The sequence below is a fragment of the Ctenopharyngodon idella genome, chromosome 23 (genome assembly GCF_019924925.1).
Source record: "Ctenopharyngodon idella isolate HZGC_01 chromosome 23, HZGC01, whole genome shotgun sequence".
Lineage (NCBI taxonomy): Eukaryota > Metazoa > Chordata > Actinopteri > Cypriniformes > Xenocyprididae > Ctenopharyngodon > Ctenopharyngodon idella.
Window position 1 is genome coordinate 16245652 of NC_067242.1, and position 21335 is coordinate 16266986.

At 38.3% G+C, this 21335-nt stretch overlaps 1 long non-coding RNA gene across 1 annotated transcript; it reads left to right on the forward strand.

The window, feature by feature from the left end:
* Positions 1-1404: 1404 nt before the first annotated feature.
* On the forward strand, positions 1405-12988 carry LOC127506402 (uncharacterized). Its single transcript, XR_007927973.1, has 5 exons — positions 1405-1487; positions 4680-4733; positions 4877-4988; positions 11494-11577; positions 11825-12988. It is a non-coding gene; the product is annotated as an uncharacterized LOC127506402 (long non-coding RNA).
* Positions 12989-21335: the final 8347 nt, after the last annotated feature.

The window sequence follows — 21335 nt, forward strand, 5'->3', positions numbered from 1 at the left end:
AGAATTTTGACTGTATGCATGTTGTGTTTTAGAAACGGATCCATTTCCTCTTCCAGCTTAATATCCCACAGCTTATACCGTGGGGGCATTTCACTCATCACTACCCTATGTAATATGTCCAAGTGTTTTTGGAAGGGAGGGGGTATCTGAAGGATATGAGGAGGAGTAAATATTGAACAAAGTAACTGTGTGCTCTCATAAAGTGGTTGGGAATAGCAGTGCAAAATGCCAGGTTAGGGGTCGTCACGGAAACCCTTCATACACAGGGTGGGGCCCTTTGTGACAAGAACGGCCGAGTGGAGGAGAGACTGAATGGAGGATTAATCCCACACCAGTGAATCTCAATGCTCCGTCCCCACCAAGAGCCAAGAGCTCATTCCCATGTGCTGGTCTTTATTTCATCCATTCAGGAGTCAATAGGTCTGCTACACCCCCAACCCTCCACTCACACACACATACACTCATGAACATTGAAAAAACATTGCAGTCCATATAAATGAGCATATGCACACATAAGTGTGGTTACAATTCATTATAATAACTGATAAACTATTATTAACAATATTAAATCATTTTTATTAATCCTAAAAAAAAAAAAAAAGGTGAGCTCCTAAGGAAATGGTAAAAAAAAGTGAACACACATTTTCGTCTTTTATCATTTCTTTAAATCTCTTTAAAACTCAGAAAATGCATGAGTTCCTAAACTTGCGCCCCCAGTAACACCCTTCACCTTCCATATTCAAACACTCAAATCCATGCAGGGTTAAATACACATTCTTTCATGTTCACATACCCACTTATTCATTGGCACACTTGTTTAAAACAATGGGGAGCTCTTTTAATGAGTGTGTGTGTGTGTGTGTGTGTGTGTGTGTGTGTGGTGTGTGTTTGGGGGGGGGGTTCTTCTTTAACACATTTAAATCTACACCCACTTCACCTTCATGAAGAGCCACAACACCCTCTCACTTCCCAATGAAGCACATTCACTCACATTTTCTCTTTCATCAGCACTTGATGCAATATCCTCTGTGGCAAGAGTGACACACAGGAAAGTCTAATGGAAGGTTTGGTCACTCATATGAGCTTGGAGCTAAAGATGTCTTTGAAATTTGCCTGATTTGTCAATATAAGCATATTTTATGGTAATGCTAATGTGTGCTACTACTAAGTTAGCTAAACATTAAAAATGTAAACATTTCCAGACTTGGCTATAATGGTATACTTAGTGAGTATTAATAGAGAGATTTTATTTGATATTTTATTTCAATCTTATCTCTTCCACTCTCACTTCCTTCTGTCTTTCTGTCAATGCTCTTATTATTCCCATGATGATGGTGACAGTCTTAATATTATGAGTTAATGTCAGTCCCCAGAAGAGGGCAGTAGAAACTCTATTGTTCTTCTGGACAATCACCGCTGTGCATGAGTTATAAGGGGAATTTTCCTCATTTTTCCATGCTCACACCTTGAAGAGTTTGTTTTACACTGTAAGTTCCCCTTTATTATCTTTATCGTTTGTATTTGTGTAGTTGGTATGATATAAGCATTCCTTTAACTCAAACAGTAGAGCATGGCGCTAGCAAAGTCATGAGTTTGCATTGAATTCCTTGAATTATTTAAAATTGTCTTCCAAATGTAAAAATACTAAGGAAATTTGACCCGTCCTGTGCTTTGATATGCTATATTCAATCTACAACGATTTTAAACAGCATTATGCTAATTGTTTTATACACTACTGTTAAAACATTTGGAATCATTAAGATTTTAAATGTTATTGATAGATGTTTTTTATGTTTACCAAAGCTGCATTCATATGATAAAACTACATAAAAAGTAGTAATATTGTTAAATATGTTAATTAAAATAACTGTTTTCTATTTGAATATATTTTAAAATGTAATTTATTCCTGTGATGGCCCAGTTGAATTTTCAGCCGCCATTACGCCTGTCGTCAGTGTCACGTGATCCTTATTTTTGATAAATTGAATGCGTCATTGATGAATAAAACGATTAATTTCTTAAAAGAAAAAAAAAAAAAACTTACCACGAACTTTTGAATAGCAGCTAGTGTTTCACAGTTCTGATCAAATTTAAATAAAGTGTCAACTTTCTGTCTAACTGAAGATATAGTTCTTGACGTAACTTTGCTCTGCAGTGATATGGTCAATGGGTGTTTCGAGTCATAGTTTTGTTACTATATTTTGGAGTTTATCAGTAGTACTGATTTAATTTATTTGTTATTTATTTATTTATTTATATATTCTATTATTTATTCATTCATTTATTTAATTAATATATTATCATGTTTATTTATAATTGTACCTTTTCCTCTTGTTTGTTATGTGAAGTTTTGTGTAGATGCTCTTTGTTTGTATACAGTATCAAAGTTTTAGCAGTACTGATACTCTGTATTGACCATTGACCAATCAGAAGCCATGAAGTGAACTGTGGACTTGTAAAATCTGTTTTATAAAGCTTGTATGTAATGATATCTTAATATTAATAAGTCTTGTAAACCATCTTAATGCATGAACAAACAAATTGTTTTCAGTAGTGTAGATTGTGCGTTGTAGATATCATGAACCAAACAGAGACACTTGAATTGTATAATGTTTGTACCCAGAAGCATATGTCGCACAGTTTACTCACACATATCTGATTGTGTGTGTGAGAGTGCATGAATTTGCGTGTGTGTCCAGGCAAGTGTCCGCCGCAGCTGTGCGGAGCTGTGATCTGAGGCCGGCTTTTGCTTGCTGTGAAAATATTATTGCAAGTGTTTATTATTACAGCACTGAGAGACAGTGGGAGTGTTGTGTGCCGTGCGGGCCAGCGAAAAAGGGGTGTAGACCAGGAGTGTGTGAGAGGAAGGAGGGGTTTTTATGCTCATTCCTTCTGTTCCCACCGACCGGCCCCCAGCGAGGCACGGTGCATTGTGGGTAGTGGAGAGGCCTATTGGAGTTGATTAGTTCCGGCTGAGTCTCAGATAGAGTTCTGACAGGCCGGAGAAACAGGCTCACAGCATGAACGGCCCCCCTCCTCAAGCACCCCCTTGCCCTCTCCAGCAGACAATAGAAGCAGCATGACAAGAGCTTTTTAAAACACTCCATACACTCCACTCCTCTGTCTGTCACACAAATGTGGACACACACACATCCTATAACTATAACATATTATGCCCAACACAGCTAGCTTGACAAGAGCTTTGTAAAGTGTTCTGATGGCGAGCATCACTATTACAATTAAACATACTTAGGGTGGGGGATTTTAACAAACCCATAACTCTTAAGTATTCAACTTTGGCATGCAACACGTCCTACACTGTTTGCATAACTAAAATCATGCCACTTGTTGTGTGCATGAGGCGTATGATTATTTAGAGATAAGATTTACTCGTGGTGACCAATAAAACAGGTGAAAAAATCCTTACATTGAATGAGTGACCCAAGTCAAAAATGAGAGAAATAAAAAAAGATGCATTGGCTCCAACAAGGCCATTATGGTAAATATAGTAATATACATCAATTTAAAAAAATGTGGTGTTTGACGTCACAGAAAATTCCCATGATGCAAAGGGAATCACAGCTAGTTACCACAGTTACCAGTGCTAGGTAGATTACTTACAAATTGTAGTCCATTACTGATTCCAAATTACATGACTAAAATTGTAGTTAGTAACGTAATCCATTACATTACATAAATCTACTTTTTGATTACTTTTAGATTACGTTTGACCTAACTTGTTTGATTTGAATAGGATAATCCAACCCAATCTCACGGCAATTCGTACGTATTTTACAAGGTGGCTAATTCGTACGAATTCGTACGACCTCACTCGTACGAATTAGTAAATTTTTTTGCTAAATCGTATGTATTTTACGAGTTGCCAAATTTCGTATGAATTTGTATGAATGACCTACCCCTAACCCTGCCCCTAAACCTACCCGTCACTGGGGTTTAGATAAGTCGCATGAATTCGTACGAGTGAGGTCATAAATTATGTACGAATTGTTCGTGAGATAGCGTTGGATAATCTTGTACCATAATAATTGATATAAAAATATAAAGAGAAAGAAAATTCCATTCTTTGTAATCAACAACATGAAGTGTATTAAATATTACATTATGTCAGGGTTTCCCAAACTGGGGTTTGTGAGTTTACGTAATTCATACAAATTTTACATTTAAAATAAACAATTTAAAAATAAAAACAATCAAAATAAAACACTTACTAAAAAAGATTTTTAAAAAATTGTTTACCTGCATGCCATTTGACCAATAATCGACATCAGAGAACTGTGAACTTCCAAAAAGAGTAATGCTGTGTAGTTTTCAGTGATAGTCACATGACTAGTGGCTGATCTGTGTTTTTGATTCCACAAACCCGGAAGACCTTCTGAATGTATATAAGCAGTAGGCTTTTATAGAAAGAAAAATTTAAAAGGTAAAAAAGAAGTAGGGAGAAGCAATGAAATACATAGTTCAGTCATGAAACTCTAGATGGCACAGGCTGATGGGTCCTTAACGCAAACTGATGATAATTACAGCATTAACTACATGGCACAAGCTGATTGGTCCATGTCACTTCTGCAGCCAGCAAGCTTGTTGCCCACACGTGGCTGGTTACATTAACTATAGCAGTTTGCAGCGCACTTCAGAATTTCTTTTTTTCCTCTATATAGAGCGCATCTGTTTGCCCAGATGTACAACACATGCAAATCTGGATTCTTTTTAATGTATGTAAATGATTAAATAATTCATATCAATTGCTTTCTTTTTAAATTAAATATACATATTTTTTATAAAATAATTTTAAGGATATAATTAAAAATATTAAAATAAATAGTTTTTATTATGATGTCATTATTTTCCTCTGCAGTATTCATCTATGTGCCCTTCCAGCTCTTTTGACTCGGGCCAGTAACCTCACAGAGACATTTGAGAACACAGCATAGCAACAGAACACACCCGTAACACCCCAGAATTGTGAGGTGAGTCACTCGCATTTCCTTCAAAAGATGTAAAAACTTAGTTTACATTGTGAAATTGTAAACAGAGCTCCTCAAATACACCATTCAAACCTGTAGCTTCAAGTGCTTCCTGTGACATCCCTACACTGGCTTCCTTGAGCACTTGATGCACAAACACACAGATATGTGTGATCCTCAGCACTGTTTATATAGCCAGTTACTGCAAACCACTATATAGAGCAAACTCAACACAACACTCCAAACCTCCTCTGAAAAATAACATCCCCTCACAAACAGCAACACGTCGCAACCGCACAATGTAGCTAACCAGCTCTAAACCACACCGCTTAGTTCAACATCCCACCATGGTGCACTCCAGGGGCAAACTACATCAACACCTCCCTGCCCCATTTTTCCTCACCTCTCTTATTTTATCTTACCTCTCTGTGCTCTCTTATTGCCCTCTCCCTGCATTCTTCTCTCTTTTCTCTCTCTCCACACATAATTGATTAAGGGCCGCTTCCATAAATCAATTTGGTATGGGCATCAGTCAGTAATGAATGGGGGAAGCCCCCCTCCGAGCGTCCAGTATTAATCTAGCACAGCAGGCTCTACTTCTCAGAACTCTCTGTCTTTCTCTCTTTTTCTCCCTTTCTTTTTTCCTTTCACAAACACGCACACACTCGCATACACAAACTGGACACAACTGCCAAAAACACACTCTATAAGCTCAGAGGGGAGCTGCTTCTCATCCTGGATGAAAGAGAAAGAGAAGGACGAGTGGAAAGGATGGAAAAATGAACGGACAGGCATATGAAAGAGAGAACTTGTGGTAAAAACCAGTGATGGCAGAGCAGAAAAGGAGCGATGGCAGGAGTATGTACTCACACACACATACTCACGCTCATTGATTCCTCACATCCAGACTCTGAACAATGTTCCAATGAAAACCAAAACTTGTTTTCTTAAATATGTAACTTATGTTTAATAATGTTAGTGCTGGACACAGTGGCTGCTTTTATTAAGTACAGAGGATGCGAGCTAGTTTGTATACTTATACTACACAATATGGTAACACTTTATTTTGAAGGTCCACTTTAGACATTTCAAGTAACTTAGCAACTACATGTCAACTAACTCTCATTACAGTATCAGTAGACTGTTTGCCTAATATCTGCTAACACTTTATTTTGATGGTCCTCCAACAAACATTCTATTGACTATAAGTAACTTTGACACTGAAGACTGGAGTAATGATGCTGAAAATTCAGCTTTGCCATCACAGGAATAAATTACTTTTTAAAATATATTAAAATAGAAAACAGTTTTAAATTGTAATAATATGGGTGGCCAAGGCTCATTGATGCAGTGAAGGCTGGCCCGTGTGGTCCGATCCAACAGACGAGCTACTGTAGCTCAAATTGCTCAAGAAGTTAATGCTGGTTCTGATAGAAAGGTGTCAGAATACACAGTGCATCACGGTTTGTTGCGTATGGGGCTGCATAGCCGCAGATCAGTCAGGGTGCCCATGCTGACCCCTGTCCACCACCGAAAGCGCCAACAGTAAGCATCAGAACTGGACCACGGAGCAATGGAAGAAGGTGGCCTGATCTGATGAATCACGTTTTCTTTAACATCACATGGATGGCCTGGTGCGTGTGTGTCACTTACCTGGGGAACACATGGCACCAGGATGCACTATGGGAAGAAGGCAAGCCCGCGGAGGCAGTGTGATGCTTTGGGTAATGTTCTGCTGGGAAACCTTGGGTCCTGCCATCCATGTGGATGTTACTTTGACACGTACCGCCTACCTAAGCATTGTTGCAGACCATGTACACACTTTCATGGAAACGGTGTTCCCTGATGGCTGTGGCCTCTTTCAGCAGGATAATGCGCCCTGCCACAAAGCAAAAATGGTCAGGAAGGATGGTTTGAGGAGCACAACAATGACTTTGAGGTGTTGACTTGGCCTCCAGATTCCCCAGATCTCAATCCAATCGAGCATCTGTGGTATATGCTGAACAGTCAAGTCCGATCCATGGAGGCTCCACCTCGCAACTTACAGGACTTAAAGGATCTGCTGCTAACATCTCGGTGTCAGATACCACAGCACACCTTCAGAGGTCCAGTGGAGTCTATGCCTCGACGGGTCAGGGCTGTTTTGGCAGCAAAAGGGGGACCAACACAAGATTAGGAAGGTGGTCATAATGTTATGCCTGATCGGTGTGTGTGTGCATATATATATATATATATATATATACACACACTGGAAAATAAACAGTTTTGAGGTTTCTATCCTGATCAGGTAAATAATGCTGCCAATAAACAAATAATTTCTGTTAATCTCCGTCTAGACAAGGTTTGAGATGCACTATAGTATTGCGTACTATTTAGAATTGACAGACATTCCTCCCTTATCCTTTCTCAACTTTAGCCCAGTTCTTCCTTCTTTACACTTTTAGTTTTTTCTTCACTGCTGTTTCTCGCCTTTCACTACTTCAGTTCTCTCTTCCTCCCCCTTCACCCCCGACCCTCTCAGCTGCAGAGTGTTAGCGCTGATGATAGCGTAAGCCATATAGACTTTAAAAACAGTTTGTCTTAATGAGCTCCGAGGAGGCGGGTCACAGCTGAAGCCAATTGCGAGCCCTTCCTGTCGGCATGGCTGCAGGCTCTGAGGTCACGAGGGGTCACTCTGGCCCCATCGCACCAGTGGGCTCCGGCCCAACAGTCTAATCCACAGAAGCATACTTACACTCATGGGGACACATCTGGTTCTGATGCAACATTCAGCCGGCTCTCAGGGTTTAGGGGAGAAAGGGAAAGGGTCACATACCTCACAGTGTCAAAGTCAGGGCCGAAGGTGGCATGTGCTCACGGGAAATTCCTTGATCTTTCTCCTCTTCCTCATCGGTTGGAGCCGAGAGCAGGTGAGATCTGGATAAATCGACGTGGCAGCGCTTTGAAGGCATTGCCAGTAAAACACGCAACTATTAACGATCGTAACTAACAAGCTGCAGGCCTCGCTGATGCACATTCTCATGCTTGTTTAATGCTTGTCTATTGCCATGTGTGCGCGCTCTTTCATGGATGCCTAAAGCTAATACTTCACAGACCAAAGCACTATTTCATACCCCCTCACAGATCTGAAGATCAAACATTAATGTACCTGCACACATACGGTAAACATATGCGGGTTTGTAAAAGAACAGACATGCACATACGTGCAAGATGTGATTGATTTATGCGATTATGCATTCATACGCATTCATGGTCATCAGGGTTGTGTGCCATTTAGAACTGAATGTTTTAAAATAATAAAATGTAATTTAAGTAGAAAAGGAAGGTTCATCAAGACAAACTTTGAATGGTGGCTTGACCAACAAAGTTTAAAAAAGCTCAAAATGAAGTTTAAAGTTTGGTCTTAAAGGCCTTAGAGACAACCAACAGATAGATCACTATGAAATGTCACCTTTAGAAATATATACTTAATTTATATTAACTTTTTATGTTTAATAAATTAAATTTCATTTTAATGAAAGCTGTGTAATTTAGGGGCTGTTTACACAACACTATTTTCAACTAAAAACGGAAAACTTTTTATGCGTTTTGGCTGTCCATTTACACAACAACAGCGTTTTGGTAGCCTGAAAACGCAAACTTTTGAAAACAAGTTTCAAAGTGGAAGTTTATGAAAACGATACCATTATCATCTCCGTGTAAACTGCAAAAACGCGAATCTGCGAAAACAGTGACGGCATGTACACGCGTATTACGTGTTTAGTCTATCTATTCGATACCAAGTCGGTACTGAAGTTTTAAAAATGTTACGCTTTGAGCGCAAAAATGTTACGCTTTGATTCGTAAACACCTCTGATTGGCCATTGTGTTGACGCGATATCATAGGATATGTCTGTGATTGGCTTCAATGATCAACGTCGTAAATAGTCATCAATGACGCTCTTTACCGAGTGCTTACAGAGATACACACGGGAGCGTTTGAAAGCAGGCGTCTATCGCGGACCAGTCCACTGATAGACGCCTACTTTCAAATGCTCCTGCTTTCAAAACGCTTTCAAATTCAAACGCTCCCATGCGTTGATCATTGTAGCCAATCACAGACATATCTGATGAGCGCGTGAACACAATGGCCAATCAGAGGTCTTTACGAATCCGCTCAACAGCGCTCAAAGTGTCTCATTTTTAAAATTTCAGTACCGACTGGTACCGAAGTGGGTACTTTTGACAACTCTAGTATCACACCATGAAATGGACTGTTAAACAATGATAGTTTCCGAAGGGTATTATTAAGGAAAACCTTATCTGCCATTGGTCGGCCAGACAGATATTCCTGCCCCAAACTCACGTCATTGGTTGAGCCAGATGCCAGTCTGCCTGACAACTTGTTGTCATGGTGACTGGCATCTGACTCAACCAATGATGTGAGTTTGGGGCAGGACTATCTGTCTGGAATGCTTAAACAAACAGAGTAATGTTTTAATAACACCACAGTTCCCCATTTTGGGGAAATTAGTCTAATGGCTGACTTATAACATGATAAGATAACAATTAAAAAAACACTCCAGCTGTAAAATGAGCTGAGATTATTTCACTTTTATTGGTCTCTGAATACAAAATATTTAATAAGCAAACATGCAATGGAATGTGTGGAACTTTGGGAATGGCAGGCATTCCAATTGTGTGGAAACTCCATGTGGGCTTGGTCATAGTCAAACGAAGTTCATTTAATTGTGTAGATTCACTAAAGCTGGTTCAATTAAGGTTAAAACACAATGGTCTCATTAACCATCAACCATACACACTTTTACGCATCTGAAGTGCTACTAATGAAGGCAGTTGCACACCTTTGCAGGAGCTCTCATGTCTCATTCTTTACTAGTTTTGCTTCCAGATGCTCCATACACCTGAACCTATAAAACGGAGTGCGTTATGCCAGTAATTTCTCCACACACATACAAACATGTACACACATGGCACCATAATTGGCTCCTACTCCCTTACCAGCTCCAACTCTACACCCCCCAACCCCTTACCCCCACCCCACCCTTAACAGGCCCATAAAAGCACATCTGGAAAGTCACTCTACTCCTCTCCCCCTCTCCATCTCTCTCTTGCTCCCTCATGCAGCCGACAAGATGAACACCACAGAAAGAGCCTCTCACAAGCGCCTACAAACACAGAAATAACACTGTCAGCCTAAGTGAGACATTCTAATGAGCCATCACCAGAGAAGCAGGCGGAGGGCTATGAGAAAAAAACGATACACATGCAGATAGCGTTAGCCACGATGACCGCTCTGGATCTACTGAGGTACAATTTCATGAAGTACCACGGAGATCTACCCAACGAATTAAGGCCATTTTGGCTCATTAATACTGAGTAGTTGAAATAAAGTGCTTTTTCAGCACATGGTATAGCTATAGGACTTGTCAGTCCCTTAGTTGATATGTTTGACATGACTACATTTGCACTTGCGCTTGCTTATATTTCGGCCATTTTTACATGTTCTTTCTAGATATACGCTCTTTCAAAAGTTGTTTATATATATATATATATATATATATATATATATATATCTTATGCTCAGCAAGGCTGTATTTATTATGGAATATTTTTACAATTTAAAATAACTGTTTTCTATTTGAATATATTTTAAAATGTAATTTATTCCTGTGATGACAAAGCTGAATTTTCAGCATCATTACTCCAGTCTTCAGTGTCACATGATCTTTCAGAAATCATTCTAATATGAAATATTATAATGAAACTAACAGTATTATAATGAAATAGAAATCTTTTGTAACATTAGAAATCCCTTTGTCATTTTTGAGCAATTGTATGCATGCTTGCTGAAAAAAGTATAATTTCTTTCAAAAAAAAAAAAAAAAAAAAAAAAAAGCTTACTGACCCCAAACTTTTGAATGGTAATGTATATTTATATTGTCCAAAATTTGCATTTACTCATGATTGGAAATGTATTTTCTTGCACCTTCAAGTAATTTTGTAATATATTTTGGTATTTGAATGTTTAATCAAAATATATTTTAGTTTGAAAAGCCAAGCTGTTTACACACTGTTTACAACATATATTTAGCAAATATGAAATACATTTAGGCCAATTTTTTTTTTTTTTTTTTTTCATGTGGTTTGCAAATGCCTTTTCCAATATGGCAATTTTCTCTTTTAATTAAAGGGATAGTTCACCCAAAAATGAAAATTATCCCATGATTTACTCATCCTCAAACCATCCTAGGTGTATATGACTATCTTCTTTCAGACGAACACAATCGGAGATATATTTAACCCTCTACCGCATGGTGTTGCCATATGGCAACACACTTTTTGTGTTCATTTCCTTGCCACTGTCTCTTGGAGAGAACATTCTCATTTTTTTTTGTTGGTAAGAGAAGACCTTAGTTTAGCCAATGATGTGCTTTGGTTAAGTCACATAACATGCAATTTTTTTATGTGGCGCGATTTCTGACAGACTGCCGTCTCTTGTCGGTAGTTGCTGAAAGCAAACTAAAACGTCAGTAACAAACAAGGACCAGCCCGTGTCACATTCACAAAAAAATTGGTAACATCATCTCAGGTAAGTTATGATGACATATTCACCACTCAAAAAAGTTTTTATGAAATTGTTTTTTGGTAAATCGATAAAATGTCTGTGTTGCCAAGCGGCAACACTGTGCAATAATGGAATGACATTATTGTAATAGTTTAGCTAGCTAGCAAAGGTCAGCTGCAGTCTGTTAAGCTGTAACAATAACAACATTAATGCTAGTGATATAATGTTGATTAGTCATATGTTAAGGACTTCCATGGCATTTGTATTATAGATTAAATCAACATTGGAGACCTGCCTGCCCACTGCCACCACAGCCAGTACTACTGGACCAGACCAACCACTGGCCACATCGTGTCTCAAAAAGGCAGGTGCAAGTGGCTGTAAGTGTATTGTTAGGGTGAAGTGCACCAAATGTGATGTGTACCTGTGCCTCACCTCTGAAAAAAACTGCTTTGTGAAGTTTCATACAGAAAAAAGGTAAAGTTTCAAGGATTATGGGGGTTCATGTTCATAATCTTCCTCCCATAAGATTGCGTAATGTTGAATTTTCATGAACTGCAATGTTTTTGTTTCATGTAAATGTTTTATGATACATGATGAACAGTATTATATTTGTTTTTAACTGTATACATTTGCAATTCATGAAAAATGTAATGAAATTCAAAGAATATAAAGCATTATTCAGCAAAAAAGAATGGAATAAATAAAAACACAAGATGTTGGAAAGTATGTATAAGGTGTCGTTTACAATTACTGTTAAAGCTTATGATAGCACCAATTGATTCAATACAAACAACATTTCTGAGGAAAAATATTAACTACTGTATATACACTTACACTTATTCTAAGTTATTTCCACTATTGTATGTTGTTGCCGTATGGCAACATATCATAAAGTACCTTAAAATAATATTTTTTTCCAAATTTTTTTTTTTTTTTTTTACAGCACTTCAAGTTAAGCCATTCTAGGAAAAGAAAAAGAGTCAAATATTTTTTTCTATAGGTCTATCATAATGCGTGCCGTAAAGGGTTAAAAATATTTTTGCTCTACTCAGCTTTATAATGGTAGTGAATGGGGGGCCCGATTTTAAAGCCTAAAGTAAATGCATCCATCCATCATAAATATAATCCGTACGGCTCCAGGTGGTTAATAAAGGCCTTCTGAAGTGAAGCGATGGGTTTTTGTAAGAAAAATATCTATATTTAAAACTTTATAAAGTAAAATAACTAGTTCCTGCCAGACTTAAACTATCCCTTTAAGGCAGGATTTCCTTTCTTTTAGCAGTTATGTTGAGAATTGTGATTTCTTCCTTTCATTTTTCAACAAATGGCATGTCACGTCCTCATCTCTGATATAGCCCAAGTTTTAGCTCTAACTCATTCAAACACACGATCTGATTATTAGAGTTAATTTAGTGTAACCTGTTTAAAGCATCGTTGTGCTGAAAGTGACAAGTTGTGACATGCGCACATGAATCTGTGTTCTGTCAACTATGTTTATCCACTCGTGCTTTAGCTCGTGGGAAATCGGAAACATCCCTGCTGGGCACAGTTCATCCACCTCAGCAAACGAAGGCTGTTCTTACTTCATATCGGAGTATTACACATTTTTTTGTGTGTGTAAAAAACAGCTTGAACTATCTCCGGCACTGGTACTATAACTATATATACATTTAATGAGAGCCTCTGTGGCAAAGTAATGGTTGGTTGGGTTATGGGGTACGGCACTAGAAGGAGGCATCGGTTTAGAGGAAGGGAAGGAGTGACTCGCTATGTTAATTCATTGAGATATCTCTCCACAGATAAGCTGACACAGTCTGATTCAGTCTGGCTGCGATCATTCACTCTCTGTTTTCCAACGGATCCAGGCACAGGACCAGGAAGAAAATAAAACAAGCCACAAGAATCCCCTGGCTGGGCTCTCTACTCCTTTTTTTTTTTTTTTTTTTTTGCTCTACAACTTCTTTAGGCCCAGAGAGAGCAAGGGGGAAAGAAAAGGGGAGTAGGAAAAAAGACGCCAGCATTTTTTATTCTCATTTTTATTGAAGTCTTGAGAAATGGGAGGCATAGCAGCACGGGTTGAGTTTCACTTTTGGGCCCAAGACTCTTAAGCAGGAACATATGCAGCTCCTGGGCCCGAGGGCTCAGGTTACCAGGGGGGCCTTAAACGTCGAGTGAGAGAGAGAGAGAGAGACAGGGTAATACAGAGGGAGACAAGCGAAGAAGATTAAGAAAGAATGTGTGTGTATTTGTGTGTTAAAAGTGAGAAGCAGAGAGCGAGAGAGAGAAATCAGGAGAAAGGGAGCGGGAAACGGGTGGGTAGTTCTGCGGTAGGTAAATAGAGTTCTGACCCAGGCCCAGTCATTGGAACAGCAGGCCTTCTGCTCCACGGGATTTTCTCTGGGTTTTGTTTTGTGTTTTTTTTTTTTTCCAGGTTGGAGGGGGGAAGGAGAGGTGGGGGGCGCCGCTATTAACGAGCACCATCGTTTTTCTAATTAGAGCTTTGGGGAATATTTTCTTAAGGACTGTCGACCCTCCCTGAAGGGCTCCCAGGAGAGGGTGTGTGTCTGGTGGAAGGAGAGGGGAAAAAGAGATGTATATGAATATGTACTTGCAAACGTGTGCTTGTGTGTTTGCACACACACACACACATATATATATATATATATATACAGTACTGTGCAAAAGTCTTAGGCCCCCATTAGATGTTCTTTTAGCAATGTTATAATGACCATATATAACTATTTCTCAGTCTTTTTATTAGAATATAACCAGAAAATAATGTTGGACATTTGTATGCAGTATTAAAAAACAGAAAAAATCAGGGGGAAAAAAAGACTTCTATGGGCTAAAGTAGCAAGTATTTAGTGACCTCTCCTTACACTTGAGCAATAGCAGGAAACTGGTTCTTTTAAACCTAAATGGAATGGAAAAAGACTGGAAGTCCAAGAAAACTTTCAAAATCTGATGAGAAGTTTGTCGGATTTTCTTCTTTGAGAAACGAAGAAGTCCAGGAGGTCACACTAAATACTGATTTTTGCTTAAAGAAGCCATTTTGATCTGATTTTTTTTTTTATATATATATATTTTGTGTACATATTTCCTGTATTTTCTGTTTGTATTGTAATGAAGAACAAAAAATAAATTTGGATGGTCATTAAAACTTTGCTAAAACAGTACTGGACACATGGAGCTTAGTCATACTTCCAAGAGGATGACACAAGAGCACAAGAGCCTCCAATTCATTCATACCTTATGGATGTAAAAACACACTCGCTCCCTCTGTCACACACACGCACATACTGTTAGTTCATTAGGTTTTGATGGTTAAGATCCTCTCTCCTTGTGTTCGAGTCGAGGAGCAAAGGAAAATTTTCTTTTCTCTTTTCTTCCTTTTCCAAACCTTCTTTTCTTCTCATTTTCTCCTTGTGCTGTTTCTTTTCAGTGAGTCTGCTGCTCTTGTCTTGGCTTTGATCCCCCCACCCCCCCATTTGTGGGCCTCTACTGAGCTCAGTGGAGCGGTTTCCTGAGTCTGCCTAGATTAATGAGTGTGTGTGTGTCAGCTTGAGAGTTCACAAAAAAAAAAAAAAAAGAGTGGGAGAGAATGAAGAAACGAGAGAGAGAGTTTGAGTCAGTGTGTATGTGAGTGTGTGGTTCTCTTTTGGCTTTCCAGAGACCGCACATTATTTTTGTGAGGGTTTTTTATCTTCAAAGTCACTGTATCCACAAAGTGCCTGTGTTTGCCTTGCTCGCTCGCCATTTTGAAACATTCGCAATCACAGGGCTGTTGTGGACATGACGGCAATCTCGCTTCCACAGTAAAAAAGCAAAACGACCGACACGCATGCTCATGCGTACACACATAAACCCACAGGCTCTCACAGAAGGCCAGTTTGGATGATGAGGTGTTTGAGTAAACAGTGTTAGTCCATAAAGTTGTTGCTTTGTGTTTGTGGATACATGTTCCATCCAAATAAATCCAGAGTGCCTATCAGATGCAAAACCCGTAATCAGATTCTGGAATAAATTGCAAACTGCTAAAAATAACTTTCTTATTGGAGCCATGTGTGGATTTGATAGGAGGGATGTTGCTGTGGTGGGTCATAGTGAGTTGTAGTATGAATCAAACCAGTGGAAAAAAACAGTTTGTCTTTTCTGAGATAATACAGCCACGTGAGCCATGGCTGTGGCGTGTTTATTTATTCTCACAACTTAGTGTGTGTATGTTAATACACAAACGCACACTGAACACGCTTATACAAACACACGCATGTCGTGTAATGACCCCTCTTGCCTACACATACACTCTTTAACCTTGATTAAAAGTGCCTTGTTGCTTTGCATTCACACATCTACACATATTTAATATATAGTAGAGGTATATTTTATGATAAGGACTGTACATTAACTTGCATATTAAATGGCTGGCTACCAAAAAATAAATAAATTAATTGACATGAAATGTAGATTTAAATTGAAATGATTTTATTATGTGAGAAAAAAAATAAAAATGAGTGATACAAGAGACATGACACCAGATAGCACTGGTTGTCTGGGACAGAAGTCAGTTATATCAAGTAGGCTACAACAGTCAGGTTCTGGAATTAAAAATTGTCTTTATGTTCTCTGTAGGGGAATTGATTTTTAGCGATACAACTTATAAACTTTTAAAAACAGTTCTTTTCCTCATTAACACCTTCGCACCATTTTGTACCTTTTTTTTTCTGTCAAATTTTCAAATACGTTTTTGCTTGTTGTTGGTTTCGTTCATCACATAAACTTTTTCAAAATCCCTATGGGAAAAACAGTTTTGTAACTAATGGTGCGTTCCATTTGAAATTCCTAGTTCCTAGTAGGAACTTTTAACTGGAATGCCCCCTTAAATCAGAGCTGCAACTGGGAAACTCAACAATTCGTAATCCAATATGGCTGCTCAGTGCATCAACCATAGTGAAACAGTATAATATTTTGTTTATTAGCACTTCTGTTTGTGTGTGTCTCCATAAACTCAGTGGTGCGCACAGTACTCTCCAGCCATTTGTGGACATGATACTTTGGCATTAAATACCACTTTTAATGAGTTTGTATTCAAAAAGAGCAAGCACAACAAAGGTTTCCCGTGTTTATCTTAGTTTTCCGACCCGTGTACTGGAATGAGGTCAGCTTGGGTGTGACATCATTCCCAGCTCCGACATCCCTCTTCCGAGGTAAATGGAATGCAGCAAGAGGCCGTTGAAAAAATGGATGAGCACTAGAATGACAGCAGAATGTTGCGACTGACCAATCAGAATCAAGGATTCTAAAGAGTTGCAAAAACATTAGAAGAGTAGCACAACACCATTTTTTTGCTCATAAAGTGCACTTATAATGAAACTACTGCAAGTTCTTGTGAATCAAACTAATCCCCATATCTGTGCGCAACACCGAATATGTTTATCTGATTAATTTATAACCAAGCTACAGATGCTTTATCAAAGATTTCAGTCGGACTGAAGACATTTAAACAAGTTGTTCCTTTATTGCGACTGAAAGAAAAACTAATGCGATGTGTGTGAGTACCTTTACAAGCCTGTAAGACGCGAAACTGTGTGCCAGGTGTTTCTGATTAGGCCCCCTATCAGAAAAAGACAAGAAAAGGAGGGAGTAATTGTGGAAAGGAGTCCAAAACTCTCCCTTTTAACTTTGTAGCCCATAGATCAAACTCCAGCCAGCTCCCCTGATAGGCTCATAAATACCTCCTCCAAGCTCTCATCCCTTATCATACTGTTATTTCTACACTGATTGCAGTGGTTACATGGAAAAGGCCTGATATGTGTCACACTGTGACAGCACTGACGCATATCCTCCACATCGTGTGTGTGTGTTTTGGGAGAGGGTTTGATGAACCACAGTGTGTGTGAGGAACACGATGGTTGAGTTACAGAGTTCTGGGTCGTTTGTGTAATTTTTAAACGTTGTGTTCAGTAATCCTTGTCCCTTAATTAGGAGACAAATATGGACTGCATGATAGTGATTCATTTTTAGAGTTCAATGGTTAAAGAATTACACTGGTACATCTCAACAGAGGACTAATTAAAAAATTTTATTGTTGTGTTTTCAGTTTAATTCATAAATAATAATGTTCTACAGGCTAATATTAATACATGTAGAATCTAATGTATGTGTATTCATATTTATATTTAATAAATTACATTTCATTTTATGTACCATGGTGGAAAAACATTTCATTTCCCAGAGTTCTATATATACTGTATATATATATATATATATATATATATATATATATATATATATATTGCACTTTTAAGTATAATTTTGTACATTAAAATGTTATTTTCATTTAAGTCGCTGTTGTCAGTGTGACAACTGATTTTTCATATGTATAATTTCTGTGTGCCATTCCGATTAACAAAACATTTTAAATTACAATTGAATTGCTGAATTTGTACTGCATTTGAATGGAGGTACAAAACAGGATACATAATCAAATGTTAATTAAATTCTATTTATTTTAAATTAAGTCACTGTTTAAAGTAATGTAAGAGACTTTATGCTTGACACTTGTATTGTTGTGTGCATTTGGTATTGGGCTCCATTGAACATAATAGATGGTGAGTAAGCGCATGTGTTTGTTTGTCTGTATAGGCTTCTGTGTGGTTTTGGGGAGCAGCACTGATTTGTGACACTGAGGTGGAGTCAGTGACAGAACCAGAGCGTGTGTGAAGCCTGTTGTTGGACAGCACATTGTAACTCTGTCTGCTTATTTGATAAGAACTCGTCCGTCTGGAAGGAAAATAAACAGTTGAGCGGTTTGTTGCTCAGCCTTCAGGAAGGAGCTGTTACTAGAGCACAACACAATATTTACATCACTTTACATCATATTACACACCCCTCTCTCTTTCTCTCACTTCCTGTGATCTCTCTCTTTCTTTCTCTGTTTTCTATCTCTAACTGTGGCCAAGATGAAGAAGAACTGTTGTATATGAACATGCTGCATTAGTTTGCAAATTAATGTGTCACATATCAATATTTAAAGTCAACATAAAATCAACAAAATGTGTTGCAAATGCTGTTTCATATTGAAGTTAACTTTTGTGTGTGTGACTGTGTTGGTTAAGTGCAGATTTATCAGGAAAGGTTGGTGAAAGTGTGTGGTTTTATTAAAATAAGCACTGTTTGATAAAACAGCTTTTAAACTTTAAACTAATAAAGTAGGTTTGGGAGTTATAATGTTATGGAATGTTGTTCAGTTCTATTAATGGTTCTCACATGTGGATCGGCTTTAAAGGGTTAGTTCACCCAAAAATGAAAATTCAGTCATGAATTACTCACCCTCATGTTGTTCCACACCCGTAAGTCCTTCATTCATCTTCAGAACACAAATTAAGATATTTTTGATCAAATCCGATAGCTCAGTGAAGCCTGCATTGCCAGCAAGATAATTTCCTTTTTTAATGCAATGGTACTAAAAACATATTTAAAACAGTTCATGTGACTACAGTGGTTCAACCTTAATATTATAAAGCAACGAGAATACTTTTTGTGCGCCAAAGAAACAAAATAATGACTTTATTTAACAATATCTAGTGATGGGCGATTTCAAAACACTGCTTCATGAAGCTTCGAAGCTTTGCGAATCTTTTGTTTCGAATCAGTGGTTTGGAGTGCGTATCAAACTGCCAAAGTCACGTAAGCTATTGAAATTTCAAAACACTTATGACGTAACGAAGCTTACTGAAATCATGTGATTTTGGCGCTCCGAACCACTGATTCGAAACAAAAGAGTCATATATGAAGCAGTGTTTTGAGATCGCCCATCACTAGATATTGTTGAATAAAGTCGTTATTTTGTTTTTTTTTTGGAGCACAAAAAGTATTCTCGTCACTTTATAATATTAAGGTTGAACCACTGTACTCACATGAACTGTTTTAAATAAGTCTTTAGTAGCTTTCTGGGCAAAGAAAAAGGAAATGATCTTGCTATCAATAGAGGCCTCACTGAGCCATCGGATTTTATCAAAAATATCTTAATTTGTGTTCCGAAGATGAATGCAGGTCTTACGGGTGTGGAACGACATGAGGGTGAGTAATAAATGACATAATTTTCATTTTTGGGAGAACTAACCCTTTAAAAAAGTCAGTGCAGTCTAATTCCCAAATGAATGACTCATATGAGCCAATTCTTTTTAATGAATCAAATCCATACATGAATTAGATTTTTCCCCCAAATATTTACTTCATAAAAGTACTAAAATAAATATTAATGGAACCATTACTCGTGATTCCCATTACTAATACTAAGCAAAAGGAGTAATTAACAAGAGCAAATTTCTCGCTGCTAATGCTGCCATTTAACATTATGCACTGTGGTATTTGGCAATATAAAAAATGTTCATGTTATTTTAAGAACTTTATTAAGGAAAAATCCACCAAGACCACCGTTGTAAATGTAAACATAATCAGTGAGAATGGTAGCAAAGATATTGTAATTATCTATGAAATGGTCTAAAAGGGGTGTGTGGATAGCAAAACAAAATTGGTACTAAGATTGAGCCCTGTGGGACCCCACAAGTTAAGAAAATTGATGAGAAACAAATAATTCTGGTGACAATATAATCAGTCAAAATGTTATTCTAGGAAGTGTTTCAGGCTATTCAGCCAGTCTTTCTCTCTCTAATAGTCTCTGTATGTTCATCTAAATGCTTTTAGTATGTTTGCACTGCAAAAAGAGAGTGAAAGTCATAAATAGGGGATGTAAGGGAGTTTGTTTCCATCTGTTTATTTACGATGGTGACTCTGTGCTGGTCTGTGTAACCCTGCCTATGGCTATGAGTGACAGATAAAGATCAGAGGGGCTCTTATCAGTCAAGTTGCTCTGGAATGGTCAGACTGTTCTACAATGCAGGGCCTCGGGAAGTCGTGCCGAGATGTTATTATGATGGCATTTCACAGAGTTCCGTGCCAAGACTTAAATATCTCAACACAAAGGAACATTCACAATTCATAAATATTCAAAACAGATTCTAAATATGCAGATTACCTACAAACTGTAACTCCATTCCTGGAAAAAATAACACTGAAACACTCACTTGTGTATATTCTGTTACAAGTTAAAGCATCGTGCGCACATTTGTAAAATAAACAGTCTGCAAGCTCCCTGGGTGCATATGCCCTGCACTTAGATTGAATGCTTTGTCAAGAAGGTAATTTTGCTTGCGTGTGAGCCATTGCTCCCAGGTTGTGTGTGAGGCTCTGTGAGAAGTCATTTTCCGAGCCTGTTATTTGTAGCGGGTGAGATCATGCTCCATTGCTGACACTGAACATAAAGAGGCATTGAGTAAAAAAGAAACCTAGTCCAAGAGTAGAGGTACACACACGTATGGAGAGAGGTAGATTTACAGAGGTCTGCGCACACACTTGTTCAGGTACACAACCATACACACAGACACAGGGCTACATTTATTCACCGAGGAGGACACACACACTGGGAGTGGACCGTCAGTGTAGTGGAGAACCAGAGGACCATGGGGACTATCGTTTTCCTCGTTAATTATGACCGTCTGGCAAGCCCAGGGTCCAGGAAGTGTGAAGGGGGGAGGAATGGAGAAAGAGTGAGGGTAGGGAGGGGCGGCACAGGAGAGACAGGAATCAAGATAGAGAGCTCTGTGTAGGAGGGCAGGGAATGTGGATGATAAAACCAGGTGCGTCAATGGGAAAGGGTAAAAGACACCTTAAATCTCCAACATATGTCGTCTTTACTCCCCTCTAATACCTTCTGCAGT